Source organism: Myotis yumanensis, unplaced genomic scaffold (genome assembly GCF_028538775.1).
Source record: "Myotis yumanensis isolate MYYU_CA2020_CCGP unplaced genomic scaffold, mMyoYum1.0.hap1 SCAF_2, whole genome shotgun sequence".
Classification (NCBI taxonomy): domain Eukaryota; kingdom Metazoa; phylum Chordata; class Mammalia; order Chiroptera; family Vespertilionidae; genus Myotis; species Myotis yumanensis.
The window spans coordinates 81,211,462-81,227,130 of NW_027223753.1; the positions used below are offsets into that span (position 1 = coordinate 81,211,462).

A 15,669-nucleotide genomic window follows, 5' to 3' on the forward strand; every position below is an offset into this window, starting at 1 on the left:
TGCAAGAATCTTTAAAACATACAATACTTGACTATTTAGTCAGGGGCAATGACTGCTTTTCCCTTAGGTTGTCAAATAAAATAATGACAGCAACCAACACAATAGCCATCTGCTGTGAATGAATCAAAATTATACCTATTTTTTTGTCATATTGGCAAAAAGTATATTTTTTAGTGTGCCACAGAATTTTAGCAATTAGTTTATGTGTGCCATGGGATGAAAAGGAAGAAAATTGCTGCAGTATACTAACAAAACCCCAAGAATTCAGGTTCCAGTTCACACATTCTGCCTTAGACGACAGGGTTCCTAAATATTTATATTAACTACCAATGGGGGGGGGGGGGGGGGGGGGGGGGGAGGAAGAGCAGAAAAAGTATTAAAAGTTATTATTTTGTAGTTATTACATATCTGGCAACATTGTGAAATGTATGCCCCCAACCTTTCCACCTGTTGATCAATTACACAGCCCTCCACCTGTAATACAGGCTACCACAGACCAGCCCTAAACCTAGCCTGACTGGTCAACCCTCCATCTACAGTAAGTCCCTGGTGGATTTCACTAGTAGAGTGTGGTCACAACCAAATAAAATGCTGTTATGAGTCTTCAGTTCAGTAAAACAAGATGTTTAGCACATTAAAAATTAGAGTAGATTAGCAATAATGAAATTTGCCTTAAGTTCACCCTGAACTAAGGTTCTCTTTTCCACTGGCCTGGAAAATTAAAGCTACATGCTGTGCACACAGCTGCCACACCACACCAGTGTACCATGCAAAGAGGAAGCCAGCAGCACAATCATCTGAGAAAGGAGCCAGGGACAAAGGACCCCTTCAAGAGAATGTTGTCTGCTGATCTTCATCATCAAGCTCCCACGCTGCCCGGGTCTTACCAGAGGTGAGGGTGATGGACAAGTTACACAACACAGCTAAAGGACTGGGTGCTGTCAATTCCAACCACACAATCATAGAATTTTGCTCCACAAACAGAGATGAAAGATGATGCCAGATGTATGACCATACACAATGTTTGGAAGCTTGGATAACATTACACATTCCAATATATATTTACTGGTGTGGTTTAGCACATCCTGAGCTACCCCTCTCTAGTGACAATGCAGTTCTCAAATTGAGGCAGAGCAATATATTAGACACTCACCCAAGTGTCCTTAAAAAGAGTAGTATACAAATTCCAGTACACTGGCAGAGATACTTCTTATTCATGCTTGCTAACTGAACAACAAATCCAGTGATATCCAAGACACAGTGCTGATGATTACAAGAAAGTTGAGGATAGAACTTAATACAGGCGTTGTATCATGGAACTTTTTAAACAAAGACACTCCATGTTGGCGAAAAATAAACTAACACTTGGTGCAATGCACCTCATATTTCAGATCCAAAGTACAGTTCGGTTAAGGATTTCAAATATCTACACAAGGCTAAAATCCTTTTGATTTTCCACCATACTCAGTTCTTCATTAGATATAAACATCTAGATAGTTTCCAAAATGTAACTAATTCTGTAGAAAGAGTAAACAGAAAGGACCAGATCAAGGAAATTTTCCTCCTTTCCCCAACCTCTCAAACTAACAGATTCTAAGAAAATGTCATTAATCTAGTCATCCAGGAAAACTTTAAGTATGTGAATGGAAAAGAAATAAAATGAAATATAAATTCTAAATGATAAAGGGGGGGACACAACACATAAGATATGAAATAAAGCAGATAACTACCAAAAGGGTTTCTAAAACACCCAATTAAAAGCATCTATACTAATAAAAGAGAAAGGTGCAAATTGACCATACCTTTGTGACGCCCACCGGCCAATCAGGAATGAGTATGCAAATTAACCCAACAAAGATGATGGGTTAATCTGCATACACAGGCGCCAAGTGGCTGGGAGTGGGGCGAGACCTTGCATCATCACCATGGCAATAACGCAGGCGTTCCACACTGCCCCAGCCACTCCGGGCCTCTGGGCAGCATGGGAAGGTGGAAAGGTAGCTCTGGGCCTGAATGAAGCTGGAAAGGCAGCTCTGGCCAGAGCGAAGGCAGTGCCGGCAGCCAGGGGAAAGAAGGCCCATTCTTGCATGAATCTTCATGCATCGGGCCTCTAGTCATTATATAATGTAACTGCCATTATTTGACCATGAAACCACAAACTCTTAGCTACACAGCTAACTTCCTTATCCAACCATCTTAAGTTTATTTTTAAAATTAAAAAAAAAAAAAAACTGCTAGTAAACTCAAAGTTTTAAGAACCTATTCCACAACTACTAACCTGATTAAACATCATATGGATTTTGCTTTCCAGATGAGGGGGGGGAATTTTCAGACACACATTTAATTCTTCAAATTCTTAGAAACATTTCTATACAGGAATAGCAAAATACCATCTAATATACTCAAGAAATACTACTGATAAAAATCTATTAAAATGAACACAAGACAGGTCCGGCTGGCATGGCTCAGTGGTTGAGCATCAACCTATGAACCAGGAGGTCACGGTTTGATTCCCCATCAGGGGTCATGCGTGGGTTGTGGGCTTGATCCCCAGTAGGGGGTGTGCAGACGGCAGCTAATCAGTGATTCTCTCTCATCATTGATGTTTCTATCCCTCTCTCTCTCTCTCCCTTCTTCTCTAAAATCAATAAAAATAAATATATTTTTTTAAATGAATACAAGAATTACACATTGGTGACTCTGGCCAATTTTTATGACAATAACATGTTTTATTTGGCCCATACCATTTTTTTGTGTATTTATTTTTAGATATAATTAGTGGACTATATTTTGAAACCAGGACATTTAATATAAAAATTCAGAACTCTGACTCCTCTATGAAAAATCAGGAGGTTGCATGAATGGGCCCAAGTTTGTTTCCATGTGGCAAAAACTGGCACCTAGTTTGCAGTCCCTGATTTAAGGCACCAATACTTTCAGCCTTGGGTACTAACCTTTTCCTCGACGGCCCTTCTTCAAAATCTGAAGAACTAACATCGTTGCTAGTAGAGGACACTTGGGATGCATCATCCTTCTCATTCTCTGACTGTTCTGATGCTGGTCCTAATCCCTTAGACTGGCCATTACCAAGGAGCCCTACAGGTGAGAAAAGGGGACAAACACTTAAACACATGACATCAGGAAGCAGCACTTTACCACAGTTAACCCTACACAATGACTTGTGATGGACAGAAAAGAATTTATAGGCACGTATCTCTTTTGAATGGGGAAAAAAAAAATCATACCTCATCTACTTTGAACCTTTTACAGGAGTGAATGCCTAACAAATAAACAATTGTAATAGTAAAAAAAATTCAAGCAGAAAATTTTAATTATAATAATATACTGAAGGGTTCTTTAAGTACATAAATATTTTTTGGGCTGGGGGTGGAAGAGAAGAAAGGCATCTGAAGTATTACCAATTCAAACTAGTTAATCTTCAAGGGCTAAATATTTACTCTAGAAATACTGAAGTCCTTTTTGGATCTCCCTTCAGGGACTAGTACCTGCCATATAAGAAAAAATGTCATTACTTTTTAGCCATATCTTAGTTATTAACTAGAAATCCTACTACCCAACTTCCTCTTCATAGCAATCCATTATATTCGACAGTCACGGTATTTGCCTTCGACTGTCTTAAAGGATCAGGACTATCTATGACTACATTTACAGCACCATGCAGAAGAGGGAGTCATGGAGGCCCAGCATGTGTAACTATACTGGAGAAAGTTCCTGGGGAAGGGTTATGCCAGGTAATATGGAAGTATTTAGCAAGCAGTAAGGCCACATTAATGAGTGACAGTTGAATAAAAGCCTGATGGGTATTCTAGCATTCAGATGTCCTTGCATCTAAGGTTCTTGATACAACTTATTCTACCCATGGGGAAGCTTGTACCAACAAAAATGTCCACAGCGACTGACCCCCAATTTCACAGTCTAGTCACCAGCCTCAGGGGCATCAGCAGGAATGCTAGCACAGTATCTGTAATATAGTCATGGTACTTGTCTTTTAAACAAAGCCAAATGTGCTAGGTGACCCCTTGATTTTGGTTCTTCTAAATGTTCCACCAATTTGGTATGCACTTAATTCACTGTATTAGATCCCTTTTTGGTTGAAAGAGTGGTTTCTGTTATTTGCACTAAACACTATGTCACTGATGTCAAATCTTTTGAGCTCAGCGTGTCAGCATTTTAAAAAACCCTAACTTAACTCTGGTGTCGTGTCACATATAGAAACTTTTCGATATTTGCAACCATAGTAAAACAAAGACTTATACTTTTGATATTTATTTTATATATTTAAATGCCATTTAACAAAGAAAAATCAACCAAAAAAATGAGTTCGCATGTCACCTCTGACACACATGTCATAGGTTCACCATCACTGCACTATGTAGATTACAGTATCCTATATATTGGTTAAAATTTTCTGAAAAAACATTGTACACTGCAACAAAGCCCTGGGGCTTGACCTGTTTATGCATGCATTTCTTCAGTTATCTACTTTTACATCATTTCAGAGTTATCTGTAATAACATGAGGTTGGAAATCTAATTCAGTGCAGTAAATACAATCCTGTGGCTGTTACTGAGACATGTGGCTTTGGGAGTCATGAATACAATATGGAAATGAAAATGTATACAACTTCACAAAGAAAGAGAAATGTGGGGAGTTTGCACTGAGGCAAAAACGGGACATAACTGTATATAAATCTATGAATCTAAGGGTAGAACTGTGGCTGGTGTTTCAAAGATTAGAGTAGTGGCCATCACAATGGCCACTACTGAGCATATGAAACATGGCTAGCATGGATGAGGAAATACATTTTCATTATTAATTTAAAACAGTGTAACTAGCATTTGATTAATAATGTCATATTAATTCTTGACATATTTTGCATATATTACATCAAATATACTAAAACTAATCTTACCTGCTTTTTAAAAAAATTTTAATGTAGCTCTAGAAAACTAAAACTACATATGTGGGTTGACATTACGCCTTTATATATCAACACTAAATTAGAGCACTTTAGTAACATCACATTGTGGGTAGGAGGGATGCCAGCCCACCCAAACAGTAGGAAGATACAGATAACTGACTTAGGAAACTGGCCAGGGACATAATATGTCGCATATGTAAAAAAAAAAAAAAGACAAGATGAATGAATTGCCACACTTGAAAAGTATGGAAAATTCATAGTAAAAATTCTAGTTATAGCACCATATGTAAAATTAATAAGAAAAAAAGCAGATATGCATCTAAATATGTGTACTCTTGGTTGAGTTCCAATTTTTTCAATAGTACATAAAGAAGAATAAAGCAGGAAAGAAGGGAGGGAATATATATTCATCCATTCATTTTCTTAACACCCCCCATATATGCCAGGGATACAGGCATCCCAAACAAAATCTAAATTCCAATGAGAGGAGATAGATGGACAAGTATACATGGTTGTACCAGTTAGTAGTATGTGCAAAGAAGAAACTTTGCACTTATAGGGCAAAAAAAAGTGATAGGGAGGGCAATGAATATGAATCAGTGGAGCCAGCAAGCAAGCTTGCAATAAATACCTGCAATAAATACCAGCATAAGAAGAGCAAAGCTGGAATTTGCAATATGCCTAAAAACAAAACAGAAACCAGTGTGACAGTGGTGGTGAAGGAGGAGTAAAAAGAAGTGATGTGTTTTGTGTGTGTATGTGTGTGTGTGTGTGTGTGTGTGTGTGGTGTTTTGTTGTTTTTTGTTGGTTTTTTGAATCTCAATTTTCTATCTTTTTATTGTTGACACTATTACAGATGTCACCCATTTTCCCTCCCCTTTGCCCCCTCCACTCAACCTCCACCATCTGCCCCCCACAAGGCCTTCATAACAATATTATCTATGTCCATGGCTATGCATACATGTTCTCTGGTTAATTTCTTCCAGTCCCCTCCACCTTCCTCCCCTTGGAGATCTATGTGTCCATTCTATTCATCCATGCCTCTGGTGCTGTTTTATGCATCAGGGAAAAGAAAGAAAAGAGAGAGAGGAGAGGGAGGGAGGGAAAGGGAAAGGGAGGGGGGGGGGGAAGGGGAGAGGGAAGGAGGGAGGGACGAGTGGTTTTGAAAATATATTTGGATCAAGGGGGAAATAAGGAAGAACTAGACGCTGCTAGGTGAATGTGGGGAAGAAATGCTGCCTTACCCTTAGACCTTAAGTATTTGCTGAGTGAGGAAGCAGCAAATGAGTGAATGATTTAGCAGAGCTATACACTTGTCCTTCTAACAAGAATAATGTCAGTAGATTGTAGACAGTAGTAGTGATTCTCAAACTTGAGCAAGAGTAAAAATCACCTGGAGAGCTTTGTCAAACAGTCCCCTAGGCCTCAACCCCAGTTATGCTATTCTAACAAATTCCCAACTGGCGCTGATGTTGCTTTGGCTGGTCCAGGAACTACCTTTTGAGAACCACTATTGTAGGAGAAAACAAGGTTCAAACCCGTAAGAGACCTGGTTGCCTTAAAATACTATAAAGCTCTAGGCAAGTGTGAATTGAGTCCCAGGAAACCAATTATACTGCACAAACTATGACCATACAACTCACAGTTGTAAGAAACATGCCTCTGATTTACCTTCATGGAAAAGAAACAGCATGTGGCCAGGCTGCTGCAGAATTTCCCCAGAGCAAACAGAATGTGGGGGTGGGGAGAGATGATGAGAGTTATTAATGTGGCTGAGAGTCCTAGGAAGATTCCTAGGGCCTAGAGACAAAGGGAGGCAGAGGCAACTAGAGAAGGCCCCAGCGCATTTTTTTAAATAACCCAATGGGAGACAGCAAGACCTAGGCGACCTATTAGGAAACAGGTGACCAAATAGTCCTCAGCCAATGAGGAACTGGAGGGGGGTCTAAATAATAGGCTATGTTCCTTGCCCCACTTGTGATCCTGTAAAATGGGTGCACACTCAAGAGTGTTATTAAAAGTCTCTTTTTTGCCATGCTTCTGTTTCCTAGTCCATCATTTGAAATTTGGACAGGTGAGCCATTTCTTACACAGTGAGGCACCCAGTTCCAAAGTTCTGTATGGGCATTCTGCCACCTTTTATCACTAATTTGTGAAGTGAAAAAAAGATTGCTTACAAAACCTATCACAGAGCTATAGGAGTCAGCTAATGACAAATACAGACTTTTAATAAGTAACAGGCTGGGAAAGGTGTTCATATCCAAGAGGCTTCAGTGTAAAAAGGCATATTATGTTTCTTCCCTTCAAAAAATCAAATGTCCAAGCACAAATGCAGGGAAACTGGACTATAATATTTTTGAAGAAAAATGGGGAATTTTAATGGACTGTATGTGAGCTCATTGTGAGGCAAACAGATGAGGATGATCTGAAATACTAAGGCAAGACTGGGCTACATTAAAAGAAATAAAAGTAGTGGGTCCATTGTTCTGAAGCCCTTACCAGGCTAATCTCTTCAAAGAGCTCCAAAATTTTCCCCATTCCAAGGATTAACAATGACTGATTACCTCAAGTACAAGAGAGGTAGCTTGTGGACTGACTTTCCAGAATAGGAAAATGGGGCCTAAGCCAGGAAATTGATTGCCTGTTATGCAAATTGAAGGACCTTTGCTTTTCTGAGCTTTTATAGGAGGAGGGGTGGATGGGGAGAGGCTGACTAGTTCTGCATATGAATGACTTTTTCAATTTGACATACCATCCTGTGTTATGTCAGCACAAAGAACAGTCACATTTATTTTTAGTCTACATGGTTGGATAAACCTGGGCTTTTTCTTTTGTACACACCTATACACAGACAGACAGACAGACAGACAGACACACACACACACACACACACACACACACACACCCTTTTAACATCTCCAGTATACTGACTACCCCTTTCATTTTGAATGTTTTCATCCAAATCCTACTGCCTGTCCAATCCAAAAGAGCCAGGTCAGCAAGATGGGATATGATGCCACAGGGCAGAATACCCATCATTATAATATTAGACGAGCTAATAGGTGCTGCCTTTTCCTCCCCCTAACAGAGCCCTGCCAACAATTTTTTAAATCATTATTGTTAGTAAATGAGAAACGATGAAAAGGCATCCCCCCTCCTCCTTCAAACACAAATTGATTTTATTTTCCCAAACCCCTCCCCCAGCCTACACAAACCTTTGTTGGGGAGAGGAGGTTAAATAGAGGAAACTGAATGGCCCAAGGATTCAGTCTCCCCACATTAGCATTTGTTCTCCTCTATTAATATTCAGTAGGTTGAACTTAAATTAAACCGCATCTATTGTCTTTGACAAAAGCAATAAATATGAGCTGAAAATTCCAAATCACGCAGTAAAGGCAGCCTGGGGACCGCCTGTAACCTCAGCCAGTCACCATCAGCTGACAGGAGCGGCACGTCACAGGCCTGAAACCAAGCATCCACCACAATGGCAGTGCCCGTTCTCTCAAACTGAGAACCCCCCAAGGAAATCAGATACAACAGAACCCTGCCATCAGATTCAGGAACTTTTCATCCCATCTTCCAAATCATCGAGAAATGAAAAGATAGAAGGCCACACACTAAAACCATCTTCTTTCTACGCCTAGAACAGCAGCAGCAAAGGGGAGTAAGAATTCCTGTTCTTGATCTCCCTTTTGCCTTAACGTAAAAGGGGTTGGGAAAATTGAAACATAAAGGAGGCCAGATTCCTTAGCTGAAGGAATTTCAACTAAGCAACTGATGAGAGACACAGATTTCAGAACACAAACACTCATAGAGAAGGTAATTCTTTACTAATATCTGAAAAAAGAACTAGAATGTATGTATAGTCCTTGTAATTTTATTATGTTTTAGACACAAAGACGTTTCACTAGTCCTCTCATTAGCTACATGTTCATTACAATATAAAACCCAAGGAAAATCTAATGCTTCTATTTCACAAAAGCAATGCTTAAAGAAGGGTTAAAGAAAAAAGAAAAACAAGGAGACTTTGAAGCTGTTCTGAGCTTCCAAAACATCTGGAGCACATCAGACGTATTACCATATTAGGGAGAGTCAATGGATTTGGCTTTGTTGTAGGAGGGATGCACAAAAGGTAATTCTGTATTATAGAGCCAATGCCCGTCTGTCACCCTGTCACTGTGAGACAAGGTATCACATTACATATTAAACAGTCAAGCATCCAAAGAGAGCTTTCGTTTCAGCAGCTGTGTGTGCTTGAGTGTGTGTGTTGGGGGATGGGGTTGGCTGCAGCCCTCTTAGTTGAGAGAAAAATTATAAAAGCAGCCCCCTTGGTTGAGGTAGTCAGAATGCCTAGCTTGCTGCCATTACTAATGAAAACACCTATTTTTACTCCAATTTTGAGAGAAAAATTGGGTTGCTTGCTTTTTGCATTTGGATGCTAGGGAAAATCTGCTCAGGCCAGCTACACAGGTTCAACAGGAATATGGAGTTTAAACCCAACTATACATATTCGGGTCAGCAGCTAAGCTCTTCCATCTGTCCTAGGGTTCCAGGAAGAGGGTGAGCTGTGCAGAGATGTCAGCGAAGCTAAGCCCAGGCTGGTCCACTGACATCCTCTCCTTATCAAAATGCTGAAAGGGCTAGGAACAAATGACAATCGTGAGGCATGATGTCACCGTCACACTCATGGTCAGCGAAGCGCAAATGAAAGAGGTTTAATACCTCGGCTTATGGAAAATAATTATCCCCTTCCCTCAGGAGAATGGCCCCTGAGCAGACCTGGGCTCCCCTTTGTCTACTCTCAAATCAGCTATGGAGATTTCCTATTCCAACCAAGAAAATGCAGTCCAAAAAGTGCCAGGGGTCAAAGAGTCCCAAGACACAGGGAAAACATGGGGGTTTTTTTGTTAGTTTAATACCCAAAGGGATAGTAGATAGGTGGATGGGGGGTTGGGGGTGGGGGGGAGAGAGAAGTATTCAATGGATCCCACAGGAGCCCTTCAGAGCCACCAGACAAACCTTTATTCCCCCAAAAATCTTGGGGATTCTAAACCTTCCTTCGCATGCTCAATTTTTTGAAAATTAGTGTTAGGTAACAACCTGACACAGTGATAATTAGTAACATGAAAAAGTTGGGCCACTGGGTAAGCAAAAAAAGCATCTAACCCTCTCCCTTTTTTCCTATTTGAGAATCAAGCAAATGGCTAAATTTGAGAGTCAAGCAGGAAAAGAGCCCAGAAGGGAGCCCAGAACAGGGAGGACAGGGAGCCCAGAAGGCACTGCCTCACCTTCAGGCACAAAGGAAAGAACCCACCCAAACAGACTTACAGTTACACACAGGAAAGGTGACCAGATTACTGCTATCAGGAAATCAGCCCTATTCAAGCTGTATCAACCCCAAATGAATGAAAATCATCAAAAGACAAAAGATCTCTCCTTCGCAAGTCCTTCCCAAGAGTCAAAAGAGGAGAGAAAACACTGTCCTAGAGAGGAGGCTGGAAAATGTCAACGGCTGAACTTCATTTCATATAAAAAGCACTCAGTGGGAAGGCTCCATGATCTCTAGGTAAGATTTCTGGACCAGCCCAGAAGCTACTGAAACTCTGATCATCACACAGTGAGCAAAACATACTGTGCATCTGAGTGCAGCTCTCTTACTTCTTTGGGGAAAGGTCTCATCCTCCCTCTACACTTTCTCTTCCTTTTCACTCATTCTTCAGCTTTAGCATGATTTTTGTAACAATCAGGAAAGGTACAGTAACTTGAACAATAATTATTATTAAAATATAAACATCCACATTGCTCTACAATGAGAAGTTCTTTTGCATTCAATCATAACTCCTCTAGACCCATCGCCATCCCCACACCTTATTAATTTTATACAGGCAAAACCAGTCAAGTGCATGCCACCTGGGCAACCCAGTTTTAATTTCCATCAAAAGCAGGAATCCTTAGAGTCAGTCCTCTAGGACATGCAACTCTCAGATGGTGCAGTACTGAACACCCCAGAGGTCAAAGACTGCCTTCCACATTCAGAAGAAAAGTGATTAAAGACAATGTTGGGCTGATGGGAAATGAACTACAAAACAATGGCATCGTTGCAGAACATAATATGAGACCAACATGTTTAAAGTTTTATGTTCAGATAACCAGACATGCCAAAATCGGATTTTACAAATCATGGAATTAGCACTTCCCAAAGGAAGATTTCCATATATACAGCATGTTCTGAGATAGCTAGTGATGTTATCAGAGAGCTAGTGCTATCCTACCTTTAAATAATGACAATGTGTGTGTGTGTGTTCATAATCTTTAAAGCTTCACACCATCCTTACATTTACCCGCACAAATGTAAGTTAGTCAAAGAAACAGGCTCTCAAGTATTATTAGCAAACCTCTACCAAGTTGAGCAAAGCTGGCTAAAATGCAAATCAACAAATCCCATCAGATTAATAGTTTTGTGTATTAGTCTATGATGATAAATAGGCACAATTCAAAATACTTTGTGTCCTGACTGACATCATAATTCACGGCTAAGTAAATGTCACACCCTTACTCCCAAACCTCTCTGGCTGCCTTGATTCCATAAGACAATACAAGTGGACCCCATAGAAGTTCTACATTATTTTGTCTGTAGCATGACTGGGGAAGAGCAGGTTTCCCAGTACCTTCACTACCTCACTCACACATAGGCCAATCAACTGCACGCCCACTTTTCAGACAAATATGAAAAAGGATTAAGTGGGCTATATTTAAAGTAAAAAAATTTTTTTAATCAGTTAATTTTTAAAAAATCTGCTGACAGCAAACAAGTTCAGAAAGGCCTACTGCCTCCATTCTTTCCAACGCTGAAATTGAATAGAAGCAGAACAGAAAGCAGAGCTCCAAGCATGTGGCCACAAAATCTGTAAAAATAATGAAGCATCGGAAATAAATGGCTCCTAAAATTCATTTGTGTTTTTATATATTAACACAAATATGGATGAAGGCAGAATAATCGAGAGCACTGGAAGTTTAAAGCTTTAAGGTCTAACCTATAATTACTTAGTATCTATTTACATGCCTCAGTTTCCTCTATCTTTCAAGGAGAGAGGACAAGAGATAGTCTGAAGGGAAATAAAACCATCATGCTGTTTATAAAGAAAACCAAAGCTATGGTGAGGATGAACTAATTAACTTTAAGCAAACATCTATTTTTAAATGCTGGAAATGATCACATTCATTGGTAATAAAATAAAGGGACCAGCCATAGCTGGATGGCATTCAGACCCCAGAAAGAAATGTCTAAATTCATACAAGCCTGGCTAAAACTGCAGATTTGGCCAAAATGGTCAACAGAGCTAAATGCTTTAAGAGCGACATTAATTCTCTCTTGTAAATTTCCACAGTGCCTTTGCAGGAACCACCACTACCCCTAGGGAGGATATCAAAGCTAAAAGAATATTAATATTAAGCAAATCACAACACTTTTTAGTTACTCATGTACATAGCACCTTGCCATCCATAATAGATTAATCAGGACCCCAATAGGGAAACCCACAAAAGGCCTATTTCTCCAACAAAGGCCATACCAGCCTGAAACAAATATAGAGCTATTTGGTTTTTATTTTATTTATAGGAACAGACCTTCTATCCCAGGTTCCTCAAGATAAGCCACCAAAAACTGCACCTGACAGACCCGTGGAGCAGCCATCCTCAGAGCCGGATCATTGCAGAGAGACAGAGAGGAAGGAGGACAGAGGGAGGGAGGGAGGGAGGGAGAGAGGAAGGAAGAGCGCGGAGAGGCAGGCTCCAGAGCACTTGTCAACAATCCTCCCAGTACGTAATAAGCAGGCGGCAGTGCAGATTCCGGCAGTGCAGATTCCGCGCAGCAATAGGACAGCCGAGGGGCACAGAGGAGGGGAGGGGGGTGCGCGCACCAGGGAGAGGAGGTTATTTATGTGAGTGGGAGGGAATCTAATACCCAAGAGGAGGGGTCTGGGGCTTTTTTCCCCCTCCCCATAAATTAAAATTTAAAAAAAAAAAAAGGAAAAGAGTGAGTAGCTTCTCATCCTGCAATTTCCTCAACCTGCAATGCAGACAAATCCTTATTTTAGGATTTCTGACATGGGAGTGGGGTGGGGGGCACCTTTGATGGGGGCAGTCCACACTTCTTATGCCCAGTCTGTCAGAGCACTGCCTCCACTCATGCACACACTCCACCCCCACGGATGGTGGGGTCCATGGCACATTTTCAATGGCATCCCTTTTTAATATCATAATCTGTGTCATTCAGCACTTGCCTTTTATTTATTTTTATTTGTTTTTTTGGCTGGGAAACCTGGGCAGCTCTCCAGACAGACTGCAGAAATCTCTTTCCACATGCTCCTCCTTCAGCCCACCCTCCACCTCCCTCCTATTCCAGCAACCAGGGTTACTTATGTGAGGACCACATGGGCCACAGCTGCCCTCCCCACCCCAACACATGGACACCCCTCCCCCAGGCACATAAATTCATCTAATCTAATAAAATAGAAGCTGTTTTCCCTCATTGTTTCTTGAGGATCTTTCACAAAACAGGCTTTGTAGCCTGGCAGCTGCGAGAAGGGTGAAAAAGGCAAGACTCCAACAAGGCTGGCCAGCTCCCTGGCCTCAGATAACTGCAGTTTGCATCTCCTTTCATATCTCATAAGCTTTTGGGTTTTTAAAGTCAATTCTTTTGAAGCTTTTGAACTTCAGCTGGAAATTATAATATCCCAAACACATGCTCTGAACACCATCCCACACTTTCCTCTCTACACTTTTCCAAAGGGGGGAAAAAAGATGGTGCATCACCCTCAAAGAACCCACACAACATTAAAAATTCTCCTCACAGATTCATCCAAGGGAACTGGAGGAAGAATGCCACTTACTATTATTTTTAGTTTGCTACTGTTGTTGTTATTTAACCAATGAATAAGCCCGTCTGGGCTTTAAACAGGTTAAGTTATTTAGACCTCCCATAACCACTGAAGACAGATGTTAGCTTTGCTCAGGACATCCAGCCAACAAATCACCAGGGCCTATCTACCTGCATCACTTCTAAACAAAAAATACCAGGAGGTAGGTGATGGTCTTCTATAATCTCTACTTGGTATCCACCATTTTAAAATCAGAATTGCCCTAGCTGGTTTGGCTCAGTGGATGGATAGAGTGTCAGCCTGTGGACTGAAGGGTCCTGGGTTCGATTCCGGACAAGGGCACAAATCTCAGTTGCTGGCTCCTTCCCAGCCCGGGCCCTGGTCCAGGCAATCGATGTGTTTCTCTCACATCAATATTTCTGTCTTTCCCTCTCTCTTCCACTCTCTCTAAAAATCAATGGAAAAATATCCTTGGATGAGGAAATAAATAAATAAATCAGAATTATAGATAGGGCCTTAGGGGCAATCTAATGAATCCCCCACTTGAAAGGTGAGTAAACTGAGGCACATGCAGGTATGGTTCTTATACAAGATCACAGAACCAGTTCCTTTGACAGTCTTAACAGAAGGCCATCCATGAATCCTGTGGTTTTTGGGGACAAGGACAAGTAACACACTGGAACAGCCTCACTATAAAATTCTCTGTGGAGCACACATACAGTTGGAAAATCCCTCTGCAATCTTTCCGCGTCCAGTGCGAACTCACAGAGCAGGCCTCATTGACTTCTCTCCAGAGCAGTATATTCCTATCATGTTGAACAACTGCTTGGCATGTGTCCCACTGCAGTATAAGTCATACACAGTTAATTAAAGGACATTTAAGGGATGACTATTTGGCTTTTTTCCTCTTCTTTCTGCGCCTTCACTAATCAAAAGCACCCAAATGAGAGAACTGGAAGGGAGATATGAGACACATATTTGAATGTATGATAATTCTGGGGAAATATTAGTATGAAAGTAGAAACCACAAGACATAAACAACTGGCCAGAAATGAAGCCTGAGGGTGATGTATGGGTCCTTATCCCCAATCATCTGACAGGAGCGTGCACAGACCATCAGCAGTACTCTCCACGACTTTACCACTGCTTCCTCTTCCCATTAACTAAAATGGTAACAAGGTATTTAAAATGAAAAAGGCAAGACCTAACAGGATGTTGGCCCCAGGCTGTTTTTACTCCCAAAACTATTATTAGCATCTGATTGCTCTCAGTATTTCCTAAAATAGATGGTTAGGTAGCTCAGTGTGTCCAACTCTGGCCTGTGATCTGTGGCTGTGTCAGGAAGGAGAGTTGGAAAGCTCTTGCCAAGGAAGGTTTGTAGGTTTTGGACTGTTTAGATAAAATACTGGTTTACCAAAGAGGAACATATCAACAGTTCCAGACAGACTAACAACCCTCAAAGACTAACAACATTCAAGAGGAGATACACAATAAAACTGAGAGCTATGTTCAGTTTAAGAATAGCAACACAACCCTCACTATTTAAATCCTGAAAAGAGGAGAGGATATAAAGGGTGAGACTAGCAAGCACTCTCTCTTTATTTCAAGTTAATATGATTGACAATACCAGTAGCTAAGCTTCAATGGTCAAAGATCAGAACAAGTCCCAATTCTTAGATGAAGACTTCTCCAATATTATCAACTTCAGTCTTCCCCGTTTTACTTTTTAATAAAAAAAAAAAGAATATCTGCCAGTCCACAGTCTACCAGCTGTGGGCAAACTACGGCCCGCGGGCCGGATCCCACGGGCCGGATCCAGCCCGTTTGAAATGAATAAAACTAAAAAAA

At 40.8% G+C, this 15,669-nt stretch overlaps 1 protein-coding gene across 4 annotated transcripts in view; it reads right to left on the minus strand.

Annotated features, from left to right (window-relative positions):
* Nucleotides 1-15,669, minus strand: part of JARID2 (jumonji and AT-rich interaction domain containing 2) — a 285,213-nt gene that overhangs the window by 115,815 nt on the left and 153,729 nt on the right. For 3 of the 4 annotated variants that reach the window (XM_070405698.1, XM_070405696.1, XM_070405697.1), the window contains one exon: nucleotides 2,955-3,096. The exons of the other annotated variant lie outside the window; for it this stretch is intronic. The gene's annotated coding sequence lies outside the window, so the exon portion shown is untranslated. The remainder of the gene's footprint in view (nucleotides 1-2,954; nucleotides 3,097-15,669) is intronic. 4 annotated transcript variants of the gene reach the window in all.